The 12,717-nt window shown below is 41.3% G+C and overlaps 1 protein-coding gene across 4 annotated transcripts in view; it reads right to left on the bottom strand.

The window, feature by feature from the left end:
* Positions 1–12,717, bottom strand: part of sox6 (SRY-box transcription factor 6) — a 121,126-nt gene that overhangs the window by 94,573 nt on the left and 13,836 nt on the right. For all 4 annotated transcript variants that reach the window (XM_037482720.2, XM_037482732.2, XM_037482741.2 and 1 more), the window contains exon 2: positions 6,023–6,092. The gene's annotated coding sequence lies outside the window, so the exon portion shown is untranslated. The remainder of the gene's footprint in view (positions 1–6,022; positions 6,093–12,717) is intronic.

Below are 12,717 nucleotides of genomic sequence, written 5' to 3'. Positions count from 1 at the left end.
CGCTCTCGTGGCTTATAAAGACAAAGCCTCTGAGAGTGGAAAGAATGAGCCGGGCCCAAGGACACTGTGCCTTTCAGTCTGGCCAGCACTTAGCAAGGCAGTGGATCCACAAGACCCAGAGGGCTCAGCCGAGACTTTTCTCACAATAAGGTGTCTGGGGAGGTGGGAGTGGCACAGCTAGGGGCAGGCACTGCAGCCCTGCTCTTTTCTCCACTCAGCTGGGCCCAGTGCACATACTACCATCACCACGCCACTGCACACCGACTTAGTGACAACGTGAGAAAACAGCCGTCAAACAGTGCAGAGCTGATCAAGCGTGTCTCCTCACTTCTGAGTGCAAAAAGCACACGCACTCTGAAGCAAAAAAAACAATACTCAGATAAATGTGAATTTTCTCCGACCTAACGGTGGGAGCAAACAAATTCTGGTACACATTGAAAACCAGAGATTATAGGAATCAAATCACTATGGTGTTCAATGCCGTACCGCATACACTGCAATTTATTCTTTTATCAGAAAAAGCAGCAAAGAAAGTGAAATAGATGAAGCCGTGCTCGGTTTCTATATTTGTCATTGGTCTTATTCCATAACACTTGTTCAAACTCTGTGTGCTTGTGTTTCCTCAGCTGGGCCTGCTGTCTACGGTCCCGTTGTGGTGAGAGACAACTGAACTTTGCGTATGGAAGCAAAGGTGCGGTTCGAGGAGCAAATGACCCAACCGAGAAAGGGACCACGCCACATCGCATTTTCTCTTTTCTGAACACACACAAAAAAAGAACAAGCATGTCTTTAAATCAAGGCAAAGCCACAATTCAAGGGCGGGCTTTTTTGGTTAAAGAGAAGCGAGGAGGATAGACATCAATAAGCTGACATGAACCAGTCTGAGCAGCGCAGCAGCCCTTTCGAAGAATGAGCCTCTGCCAAAACGTTGCCTCTGCTGAACCGAGTCTCCCACCATCTGCAACAAATGTGCTCTATTAAAGCAGAACCATATGGACAACAAGCCAGCTATTAACACGGCTTCATGGCAACCCCTTAACCTAGCCCAGATTTCAGACTTCCAGTCAAATTGACTGCTGATTTAATGCACAGCCAGCAGCCGCGTGGGTCTTGGCACGAGGCGGCACTCTCAGCCTTCAGTCATTAACGGGCGTGGCACATTGTAAGACACACAAGTTAGCTGCACAGGTCTTAACAAGTCAACCCCAGGTTACTTCTCATATCCCATAACCAGAGCCCTGCAGAAAGCAAGATCCCGCACTGGTCCAGGTCCGTAAGACAGGTTCGACCAGGGCCGCAAACGGTCTATTGTGCAGAGTGGAAACAAGCCTTACTGGTGGCTTACTGCATGTCTCAGTCCTTCCACAGTGATGGGGAGTGCATTTACTCCCGCTGCATGGATCCAAAAAGCCAGTGATTAACCCTGCAGGATGTGGGGGGGGGGGGGGGAAGGGGGCTTTTAATCCCTGTGGACCGGGCGGCCATGTTGACGCCTCTCCCCTCTCTGAGTCATGGGGGGACCCACCCACGGTTCACAAAGCCATGCTCTCTTCTCCTGGAGCATTACGCCACGGCTAGGAGCCCTCTGCTCTATGACCCACAGACAACACACACACCAAATAAATGTAAATCCTATGGTTTAAACCGGACTCCAAAGTTCAGTCAAATGTGTTTGTTTATCTGGTCTCATCCTTTCTCAGCTGCTTATTTACTGTACATAATTAAAGTGGAAACACATGTATTCTAGCAGAAGAATCAATGCAAACAGATTTTTGGATTTACAAAGACAGTATACAATTTTAATTCAGATTTGAACAATTTTCATTGTTAATTTTGTTCTCCATGATGACAGATTACATTTTCAGATTGAAAGTCATCAACAACCCTAGATTGAAATAATAATAATTATTATTATTATCATTATAATCATCATCATTATCATCAGCAGCAGCAGCTAGCTAGTTCCCTTTGCATCATTTATTTGCTTTATGTGTGTAAATAAGATACGCAAGATCATTGTTTCCCAACATCTCTCCCAGCAGTGGGCCTATGCAAATTGAAGTGATAAACTAAAGACTGCCTGATGACAGTCTAATTAAATAAGCCTATCAATGCTCTCTGTTGAGCGTTTGGATGTGTGAAAAGGTGCTGTTGGTTCGGGAGGCTTGAAATCCAGAGAGGGGGAAAAAAGCTCGCCACGCAATCTCAATATGCCAGCAAACGGCTTTGCACCATCTCAACACCCAGTCAAATGAAATATGGTGATACCCGGTCCAGCAAATGTCCACACACACACACACACACACACACATGACATACTGTATTTGCATTTATACAGTGTACTACCCACACATGCGCACACACAGACACACCTTATGTTACCTTTACTAATGGCAATAGTGTCCCATTGACCCCCCCCACCTCCCCCCTCACCAACCTACACACACACACACCTCAGTCAGACCTGCCAGATGAGTAGTGAATTAATTTGTGTGAGCCACTCCAACATTAGGAAGGTGTGTTGAAAGGTGTCTGTTCATGTTTCAAATTAAACGCGCTGCTGGTCAGCATTAGCACCTCGCCACCCGTCGGCAACTGACACTTAGGGGGTTGGGGGGGGGAGGAAGGAGGGGGGCCCATCCGCCGTTCACACTGGAATAATTAGAACATGTCAGGAAGAATTAATTTCCTCATTTTTCAAAAGGATACACAGAAATTACCATGTTATTATATGACAGGGTCCCTGGGAGGATTGGATTAAATTTGATTTCTTACACAGCCCACACAACAAATTAAAGTCATAAATAAGATGGAAAGAAGCGGGGCACAGAGCATATGTTTATGGCAATGAATGAAGCCAAGGGACCGGAAACAACTATCTTCATTTCATTTTATTTAAATCAGGCTGACACCGTGTGTCTGAATGACAGCAGTTGCTAATGGTTTGAGATTAGAGGCTTCTTGATATTAACACAGGGATCAAACAAATTTGACTAAAAACCGATGGAATTTATAGTGCGTATGTTACTAGATGAGCCTTCCCATGCAGAAGGACCGGCTGTTGCTTGAACAAGAACTAACCACAACAAAACCTGCTGAACTTATTCATTTCTCTCACTCATACCTTCATCCATCTCATCTACACAAGTTCTTTCAGAAAAAATAAAAGCATCAGGAAGTAAAAGACAAAGCTCCTAAAACAGTCTAAAGAACAATTCAATTAGACTCTTTGTGTAGGGTGAAGTTTAAAGGGCATGTTCAGCTGACTCGATCTGACAACGAAAAAGTGGACAGCCTCTTTCTTTGTGGGGCTCAGATTAGACTTGTAAAATTACAGTTACTATTTAATACTGGCTTGCCTGGGAAGAGTTTTTCAACTTTTTCAAAATAGGCCGTCATTGCAGTCAAGCACTCCCCTGGGAACCACAAACTTAAATAATTTGCGAATCAATTAACTGGCTACTCTCAACGCAACAGGGATTTCACACTCCAGGGCCGTGGTGCATTATCAGTTAGAGACGATTCATGGCGGTTTGGGAGAAAAGTTCATGGTTGAAATCATTAATTCATTTTACCGGACTTTTAGTTATGCATTACTTTCCACAGCTGTGGTAGCGAGGAGATTAATGGCATGTTCTTTAGTCCGGCTTCCTGCTGTATATAGCTACCGCGAGGAACTCTGTCCACCACTACAAGGGAACATACCTTGAGAAGCAACACGTATTAAGTTTTAAGTCCATCAAGCCTTCAAATAATAATAATAAACTCAGGAATTAGCTCGTGGTTAAATCTAGACCGTACTTAATCAACACTGTAAAGACAGAACAACAACCTCTTTAATAAAATTGCCAAAACCTAAAGCACATCAGGCCTTTCGAAATGGGGTATTTTAGGATGATGGATACAATTCAAGTGGGTTTTCCACATTCTTTCCAGGTAATGACATGTGCAACAATTAGTTTTCCAAATTCACACAGGGATCCTCAGGAGTAATTGAGGCTGATGAAATTAAATTCTTTGTTCAGTGGTCTTTGTCAAGCAGTTTTTGCTCAGACATATTGACCATAATCACAGCCGGGTCAGTGAGCTGAAGAGGCTCAATCGATAAATAATAGATGAGGAATAACAATTTAAAGGTTATTCATTTACCATTTTAATTTTAATTTTAAGTTCTGTTTATTAAAATGCATCCTTTACCTGAGTGGTGACATTGATAAAGGGCTGAGAGCTTTGAGACTATGAGGCTGTTTCTTATTAAATAAATGGAAAACACTAACAGAGTGTATATGGCCTCTTCAGATGCTCCAACATATTCTCAGGTGTATCCAAATTAGATTAAAGGTGTGTAATTAAACGTGTTCTGTAAGCCATCCTGACGCAAACTAAATTACTTCCTGTCATGTTTTGAGATTAATTAAACCAAGGTCAAAGGATCTACATTTTGGATTGTATGCGGATCCAACTTAATAAGAGCGTCTCATAAGAGCGGATGGCGATGAATAGTAGTCCACCACATGCCAAATTTCCATTCATGAGAAATATTAACAGGTGCCTAACAACATTACCGTGACTTAATTAGATAACATTTAACTATCCAGTTAATCTCAAAACTTCAGGAAGCAATTTATTAGCCAACTGAGGAGGGATATTTATAGAGGGACCAGCAGGGGGCAGTAAGCATTGAACACAAGTTCGGTAGATATTACATTTATATATTTTCAATTTCTTCAGTTGCAATATTTTTCTATTTCTGTCGCTAACAACACCGATGCTTTAACGAGGCAATTGTTCACTGATTCGCGGTAAAACAAACGTTAACCGCTATGCTTTGCTTTTTGCATCTGTTACTATATTGTTAGTGAAGCTGGCTAGCGTAGTTGCGTGATCTTAATCCACAAAATTTGGTAACTCAAAATACAGAGAAGGGAAAACTGCAGCAAATGGCTGTGTACAAAACCTGGTCAAACCAGTGGCTAATTTGCTAATGTCAGTCACAGATGTGCTGTTCCGCTGTTGTATTGTAAGTGTCGCTATTTTGACTATTTTAATCACATCTCTGTCATCAATGTGTACAGTGCACAGGGATTCAAAATGACTTTTTCTGATTAATTAGCTGCTCTGTTTATGTTTTTCTGACTGATGATGACACGTTTTATAAGATCAAGTCGTTGGCAACAAACAAACGTGCAGCAGCGGAGGCAGCTCATCGCTAGACGGAGGGAAATGTCATGATTAAACAATAGTAAATGGCCATGAACTTTGAATTCAGAGAGACATTTCCCGACTGTTATTGAAGAGCTCCTCCTCAATATGACTCTCGTGATATGACATTTAGAAGAAAATAATAATATCGATAAAGTTCCTCACCTTTATTTGCTTAATATCTAAGATACGTTTTTATTAGAAAACCTCCACGAGAAGCAGCTGAGCTTGTTTAAGTAACATTTTCATAGAGACAGAGCTTGCTTAGTGGCTCCGACCCGAGTTAAACGCAGGTCTGATACAGCTATTGTGGTAGAGGTAGAAGTATGATTTCATGTAGTACAGACCCATTTAGAATGCTCTTAATATTAATATTATTTCATCTTAAAGTTGTAGCATTCACTTTTTATATTAAGAACTAAATAAAGTCTGGATTAACCCAATACATGAAAGTCAAAATCCCTTCTCCTGCTTCTTAGCTTCATGACTGTTCTTTAAAGGATTTAATTATAGCGATTAAGAAATACTGATTCAAAATAGTTTTTAAAAAGCCTGTTTTAACCTTAAATTGCAAACAAACAAACAAGGAAGTGGAAATATCGCACAAAACAAACTAATCAAGATAAAATGCAAGAAAAATAAGTTGGAGAATGTTATGTTCGAAACGGTCTGTCAGTAACTTGTAAATGTCTAATTGTGCATACCTTGTGCTGCAATTGTCCACCTCATTTAATGCAGGTGTTTGGTGTGGGTGAGAGACAGCTGGGGTGAATGACACAAGACAGGAAAGCTCAAGAGAAAGAGGCATATTGATACTTACAAAAACTGAAAGTCTTAATCCACAGCTTCCAGCGATCACTGGTCGGCTGCTTTTGAATTCATGTAAAAATCTGAAACGTAAGCAAAAATAAGACAGAAACGGCTGTTGTTAGGTTCATCCTTGTATGTAACATGACATTGTTTGTATGAATGACCATGTCTTGCATGGCCACAACGAGTTCAGATTAAAAGTACCAGTGAATTTGGAACCTGGTTAAAATCAACAATGGTCTTTCATAACCGTATTTACCTACGTTGGAACAAACAGAGATGGAGCAAGAAGAGGAGAACTGAGGCCATAGTGACTGTTGGCTGAGGGTCAGAGTCTCTGCCACTGAGCTAATGTAAAACAGCTTTGTTAGCGTCCGACCTCCAGTCCTAACAGCTGCCATCAATGGGATCCGTCCTAGACAATGTTTAAAACCTGCCTCACCGCTACCTCATTAATCTGTCTTCCAGTCGGTGCATTTCACTAATAAACAGCTTTCATACAAAGCGGTTGTTTTATTAAATTTTGCTTTCTTTCTTTCTTTGCGCGCTGCCTGCTAATGATTTATTAGGGGCCACGCTCTGCTAGTTTCAGCTTGTCTGCTGAAGTGTAACAACTTAAAGCCTTTTCAGAGAAGGCAATGCTGGCTAGGAAAGTCCAATACAAGTGGATACGCTTTTAGGCACCAAATTCCATCAGAAATAATGACAATAGAGAAAATAAACACTCACTGATCACATCATCTAGCTGCTGCGAGTTCATTCATGTTCATTATCTTTTTTTTCACAATAAGCCCAGATCTCATTACCAGCTGATTTATACAATTAGTCTGCCTGAGCACTGCCAATTAAGGTTTTTTTTAGGGTCACGCTGAACTGATCAGTCACTAATTTGCGATTCGCCACCTCTGTCCCCCATCAGCTTGACCAAGAGCATCAACAAGATCAGATAAAAGTACCAACTACCACTGCATTTATGCCAGAGCACAGCACGGGAGGCTGAAGGGCTGACAGAATGAGTCAGATAAAGGCAAGAGTTACAGACAGGTCTGAATGTGCTGGCCTTGGGGCTGCAGGTGACAATAGGGGAGAGGGGGCCCAGGTGACCCCGGCTGAATGGGAAGCCTTTAACGTGAATAGCACCTCTGAGTTTGAAGTGTTCCTGTGCCTCTCAATTGACACTAAACACACAGTATTTCAATATGCAATGTGCAACCATGATCTCTGACCATAGACTTAATTCCTGCTAGGCCTAAATGAATGAGAGCTCTTATAATTACAGAGAGAAGACGTTAACAAACCCTTCAATCCATAATTGAATGTTAATTGGGAACAATGACGTAAATAATATATGGGGAAATATATTCATTTTCCATATTTAAGTCAATTATTTGTCAGAGGGAGAGAAAAAAAACAAAGGAATTTATAATTGCAAATAATGAGAGAGCCCAAACCATATTATAATGAAGAAAATGTACTAATCCCTGTGGTGTAATAAGAGTCAGAGTCAACTGGCCTGGTGTAGCTGCATGTACAAGCTTTTTCTCCTGCTGTGAATTAGACCTACAGCCAGGAAACATAAAACAAGCACTCCCCCATTGCTAATTAGAAGATCTGGGACTTATTACCATTTCAGTCAACCCCAAGTTAAAATTATTAGTTTCATCATATCTTTTTTTTTTTAATTGTCCACATACTTAAATGTACTATGTTCCATTATTATATTTGTTTTTGACAGATACGGTTTGGATGAGATGAAAAGTAAACGTGGCCCCATTAGGCCACAAGCCACAAAAGAAATACACAGAATACTGGCTGTTCAGCTCCGCGATACAGACTGATGGAGCCCACATCAAAGGAGCAGGAAAGAAGGGCTCACTGCCACCTGTGGCATTTCTGTCAAAGAGTGGCCTTTCTTCTAGCTTTGGCTGGTCATAGCTACCTGACACACACACACACACACACACACACAAACACAGGAAAATACATGAAAATGCCAACGTGCACACACTCAAGTTGCCACAAAAGCTTTTATATACAGCCAAATAGAGTAGAAAAATTATAGCATAATTTCCACTGCTGAAATTTGTCAGGGAATTCAAAGAAAACTCTTTGCAGTGAAACAAACTGATTTGGAAATCCAGATGATATTAAAAAAAAAAGTTGTACACGCATACAGACACACACACACATGTGCTCTTAGTCTGGGCACAAAAAAATTAAAATTCCTTCTGCACTTAAACCTACCATGTAAACTGCTCATGTATCTTTGTATTACACACATAAACACACTCAAAAGGCGCGTGTGCACGTATGTCGTGGGCAACGCTTGACTTCCTTTTCCGTTGTTTTTTTCAATCACTGTGTGACAGTGGCTAAGTATCAACACACAACATAACCACAACTGTAAACAGCACAGGGAATACCAACCAATACTTAGCGGCCCTGACCAAACACAAGTTTTATGTTCAACCTATTATATACTCCAACATCAACGCATTTGCATCCGGGGGCTTTATAGTGTGTAAGACTGTTCTCTGGGATATTTTTACATTTCAGTTTATGTTTAGGTGCCTGCTGCATACGTAAATGCACATTTCATCATGCGTAGTTTTGTGTGGATATGCCCGAGGCAAGCCAAAACTTGTGCTTCTGTTTGGAATTCATCCAGATGTAAAAAAACATGTAAAAAAAACACATATATATATATATATTTATATATATATATATATATATATATAAATATATATATATATGTTTTTTTTACATGTTTTTTATATATATATATATATATATATATATATATTATATATATACTCCCAATCCCCTTTTCCATATACTCACTTCCTCCTTTCGTCCAAACAAGCTAAAGTAGGAATTCTGCAGAGTTAGTTATTTTGACAATAGAGGTAATCTAAGCCATCAGAAGGCTGCTGCCCTACCTGGTTGCTGTGTGGTTATCTCTGCAGAAGCAGCAGCCACACAGTCAGTCAGGCCGAGGCCTGCATGGGGGAGTTTGGGATGCAATGAGGTGAGGCTATAACAGTGGACCCAGGGGAAATAGGGAAATGAGAGGAAGAGGAAGGAAGCAGGGGGTTGAAGCTCAGATCATTCTGGCACAGAAGTGTCTGATATAGTAAATGAACGTGTGTGACTGTCTGTCACCAATATCTAATTCCATGATGTTAATTCTCTTTGCAATAGCATCATAAGTGAAAGTGTTTGGGTAAACTGTGGACACAGATCAATGTCCTTGTTTGCTGATAAATTCATTCACTTCCTAACAGTGAGATCAACTACAGACAGCCACGGACAAAGATGAAAACACTACGTCCAGGGACGGGCTGTAAGAGATCCACCATATCATTGAGTTATTCGGTGTTAGAAACAGGTCAATCACGTGCAAACAGCTGTTTCATGCTGCATCTCACCGTTAACTGTCACAGCCTTTCAAATCTCTTTTTATCTTTACCCTCTGTCTCTCTCAAACTGCCTTTTTCACTGTGTCTGGCTGCTCCTGTCCCGACGCTGACCTACAGCAGACTAGACACTCTGAAAATGTTTAGCGCCAACGTGCCAGGAACGATTACCAGAGCGTCCAGATAAAATGTATTTGTTGGGGGTAAAGCAGTGGCCGGTGTTTTGGAAGAGGTGAAGTGCAATTGTGTCAGATAAAACAGAAAAAGAAATCCCCCCCCCAGCTATCTTGACCAGAGTTTGTTTACAAGCAGTAGTCTGATACAGAAACAGTGCTGTGGCTGAACAAGGCGCTCGTGTGCTGCTCGGCAAATACATTATCCATCACGCCAAAAGAAACAAGAACACGAGTCTATTTTCTGAGCAACCGGGTTGAGGCAGGCTGAGGCGAGAGGAACCCACCAGCAGACAGAGAGGACGGCGTTCAGGTCCCCAGGTCTCGTAACAAGCAGGCGTGCAACCTATCAATTCTCTTTGATTCCCTCTCACACATTTCTTGACTGTGAAGGCAGAACAAAGAATAGCCTTGTCTTTTTGCCCACTGATGATAGTCCTTTTCTTAACTTCCAAGATATATACGCACCAATTTTGGGGTTTTCTCAGTTTTTGTCTCTGTGTCTCTTTCATTCAGTGTGGGATTTGTGTACGCTGGGGGCGAGGCTATGAAAACGAGTCTCTCCCTTTCTCCCAGGTAATGTGTTTATTTTCCTGGACCCATCTTCTAGTTTACTGCGTGGTGGCGTTTCTCCCCTCTTATCGCCTGGCCCTCCCGGGGCACTTTAGCCGCCAAAATCCTGTTCACCACATACTGGTTTTAGAATCTGTGAAATGAGGGCTCGAGAAGCGTGGCCACAATGTCTGCCTGTGTTGCTCCTGGACTCAAATGGGCTCGCTGCTTTTTTGTCCAGGGAGATGCATAAATGGAAGTTTTTAACACCTCAAAGGAGGCCGGGCCTTTGTGGAGCCACACTAGAGAAGCCTGGCAGTCTCACGAGGAGGCAGACACACTGAGTGCTGCAGGACAAAGAGCTGGAGGAGCAGAATCAGCAGGGGCATCACTCTGCTTAGGGCACCAGGCAGACACACACACACACACATGTACACCAACATATAACTGCACTTACATACGGAGCACACATACAAATACATGCACTCAAACACAAATATTACAAAGGTTGGAATGGCGTCATCCAACTATATTGAAAATACTGTAAACAATACAATGGCATACACCAAATACACCACCACAGTTGTGTTACTGTATACTGTGTATACTATCTTGTCTGCAATACCTGCACTGTACAATAATTTAAAAAATATATATATATTAAAATTTTCATCTGAATCAAACACTGCTTTCACCGGTTAGAATACAACATACTAGCCAACTGTAAATATAATCACATGTGATTATACAAACATGATTAATAAAGATGACAAATACAACCAGCACACAAAGCGCACCATTTCCTACTTAATGATTTCAGCTCTACTGTTTGGAAATAATTTCCTCATTTCCATCCCAATTTTCCTTATTGAAATTCTTTTTTATTCCCGAATACAGCCCAACAGCTGGTATTTACAATCAGTCTTTATGCTGTTTAGATGTCTACAATAAGCATTTAGATGCAAATATATCTGCCGTGTACAAAGGAGTTGCAACTTCTATCACAAGCAACATAATCAACCTGCAATTGTCTCCTGGCTCCAAGTGGTTTCCAGTCACAAGGCCTAAGCCGTAAGCATCTGTATTCAAATGATTCCCTATTTCGGGCACAGTTTAGTGTGGATATTTTCCAACAGTAGTGCACTGAAAATCAATCACATGCTGAATTAAACCAGAAAGAAAACAACTGATCCATAAATGATCAGGTTACAACAAGGCTTTGGTGTGCGCAAATTATTCAGGGTTTTTCTTGTTCACAGAGAAGCATCGACGCACTATTTGATATCAGCCTTTTCCACCAATGATCCGAATTGCCATTTCACATTTTTAGTTTTGCAGAAGCGGACTTAAGTTTGCAAACAATTGTTGTAGCAGCGAACACAGCTCAATGCACGCAATAAATGTAACTAAGGTCCACGTGTGAAACATTTGTAACGCGTAAGAAGAAAGTCTTATATGTGACTTGAACCACAGGCCCTTGTGCAGCCATTTGAACAATTAGCATTATAACCTCGGTTGTCTTTTATTTACAGTTGCAAAGGTCATTTGTCTTTTTTTTGAAAGCCACAATTAATAGCAGCGTTTGCAAATGCAAATGAGTCCATTTAGGGGGAGGGGAAACGATCAGTTTGGAAATATTTCTGCCTTCTTAATCTTCTTAAGAGGGAAATGATTTAAAAGGAGGACACAAATCTCCAGTGACATGGCAGGAACTGTAGGGCACTTTCCTCTCTCCCTTTCTCATCTCACTCATGTGTCCCTCCCGCCCCCCATCCCCATTTCTCTCTCCTCCTAATTTAACTCTCCCTCCTAGTTGCCCTATTGGGGTGGAAGGGCCAGGAGGGGCTTGTCCCGCCAGAGAAAACAAATGTACTGTTTGAGCAACTGATCACTGGTATAATTGAGTTGAACACTCCTTTTCTGGATTAAAAAAGATCCTTTTAAATGTAAAGTCAAATTATCTCTACAGTCAGGCAATATATAAGTCAAACAAGGTAAGAGGAACCTGCCAGCATACGTCAGTGGCAAATTTCATTAGCAGGAAATCAGGAGGCTCTTCTATTCCATACTGCATTAAACAGAGCATTGGAGTCCAATTGTACAGCAAATAATCAAAATATATCAGTTATCACTTAATCTCATAATTTAAACTGGTGTTTCACGGAGCATGCAGCCTATTTGTAAATGAAAACCCTGTAATTCAACAAACCCAGCTTTAATATAATACCACCAGAGTGACCACATCGATTTGGCAAATAATCAAATTTGGGGGGAAAAAGTCTGGAAAACATTATTGTGAGTCTGCACACTTTGTAAGGCATGTGTGTTTTTTTAATGGCATCATGTTAAGAGTCCTGTCGGCCCATTGTCAATTGTGTGCTGCACAAGGAAAGAAAATGTGAATAAAGTGGGGCTGCAGTCTAGAAGGTGGCTCTGCGATGCACAGGACAAGGACAAGAGAAACAACACGGCCCTACACCCAACCTACAAGCTTCAATGTGCCCTTTGTGACATAATGCTCTGTGCACAGCACACATTGTGGAAAATAATACAAAACTTACTGG

This window comes from Pungitius pungitius, chromosome 4 (assembly GCF_949316345.1).
Source record: "Pungitius pungitius chromosome 4, fPunPun2.1, whole genome shotgun sequence".
In the NCBI taxonomy this organism is placed as follows: domain Eukaryota; kingdom Metazoa; phylum Chordata; class Actinopteri; order Perciformes; family Gasterosteidae; genus Pungitius; species Pungitius pungitius.
Note: the sequence above shows the minus strand (reverse complement) of the source record. Positions and strands in the feature narration are given on the sequence as shown.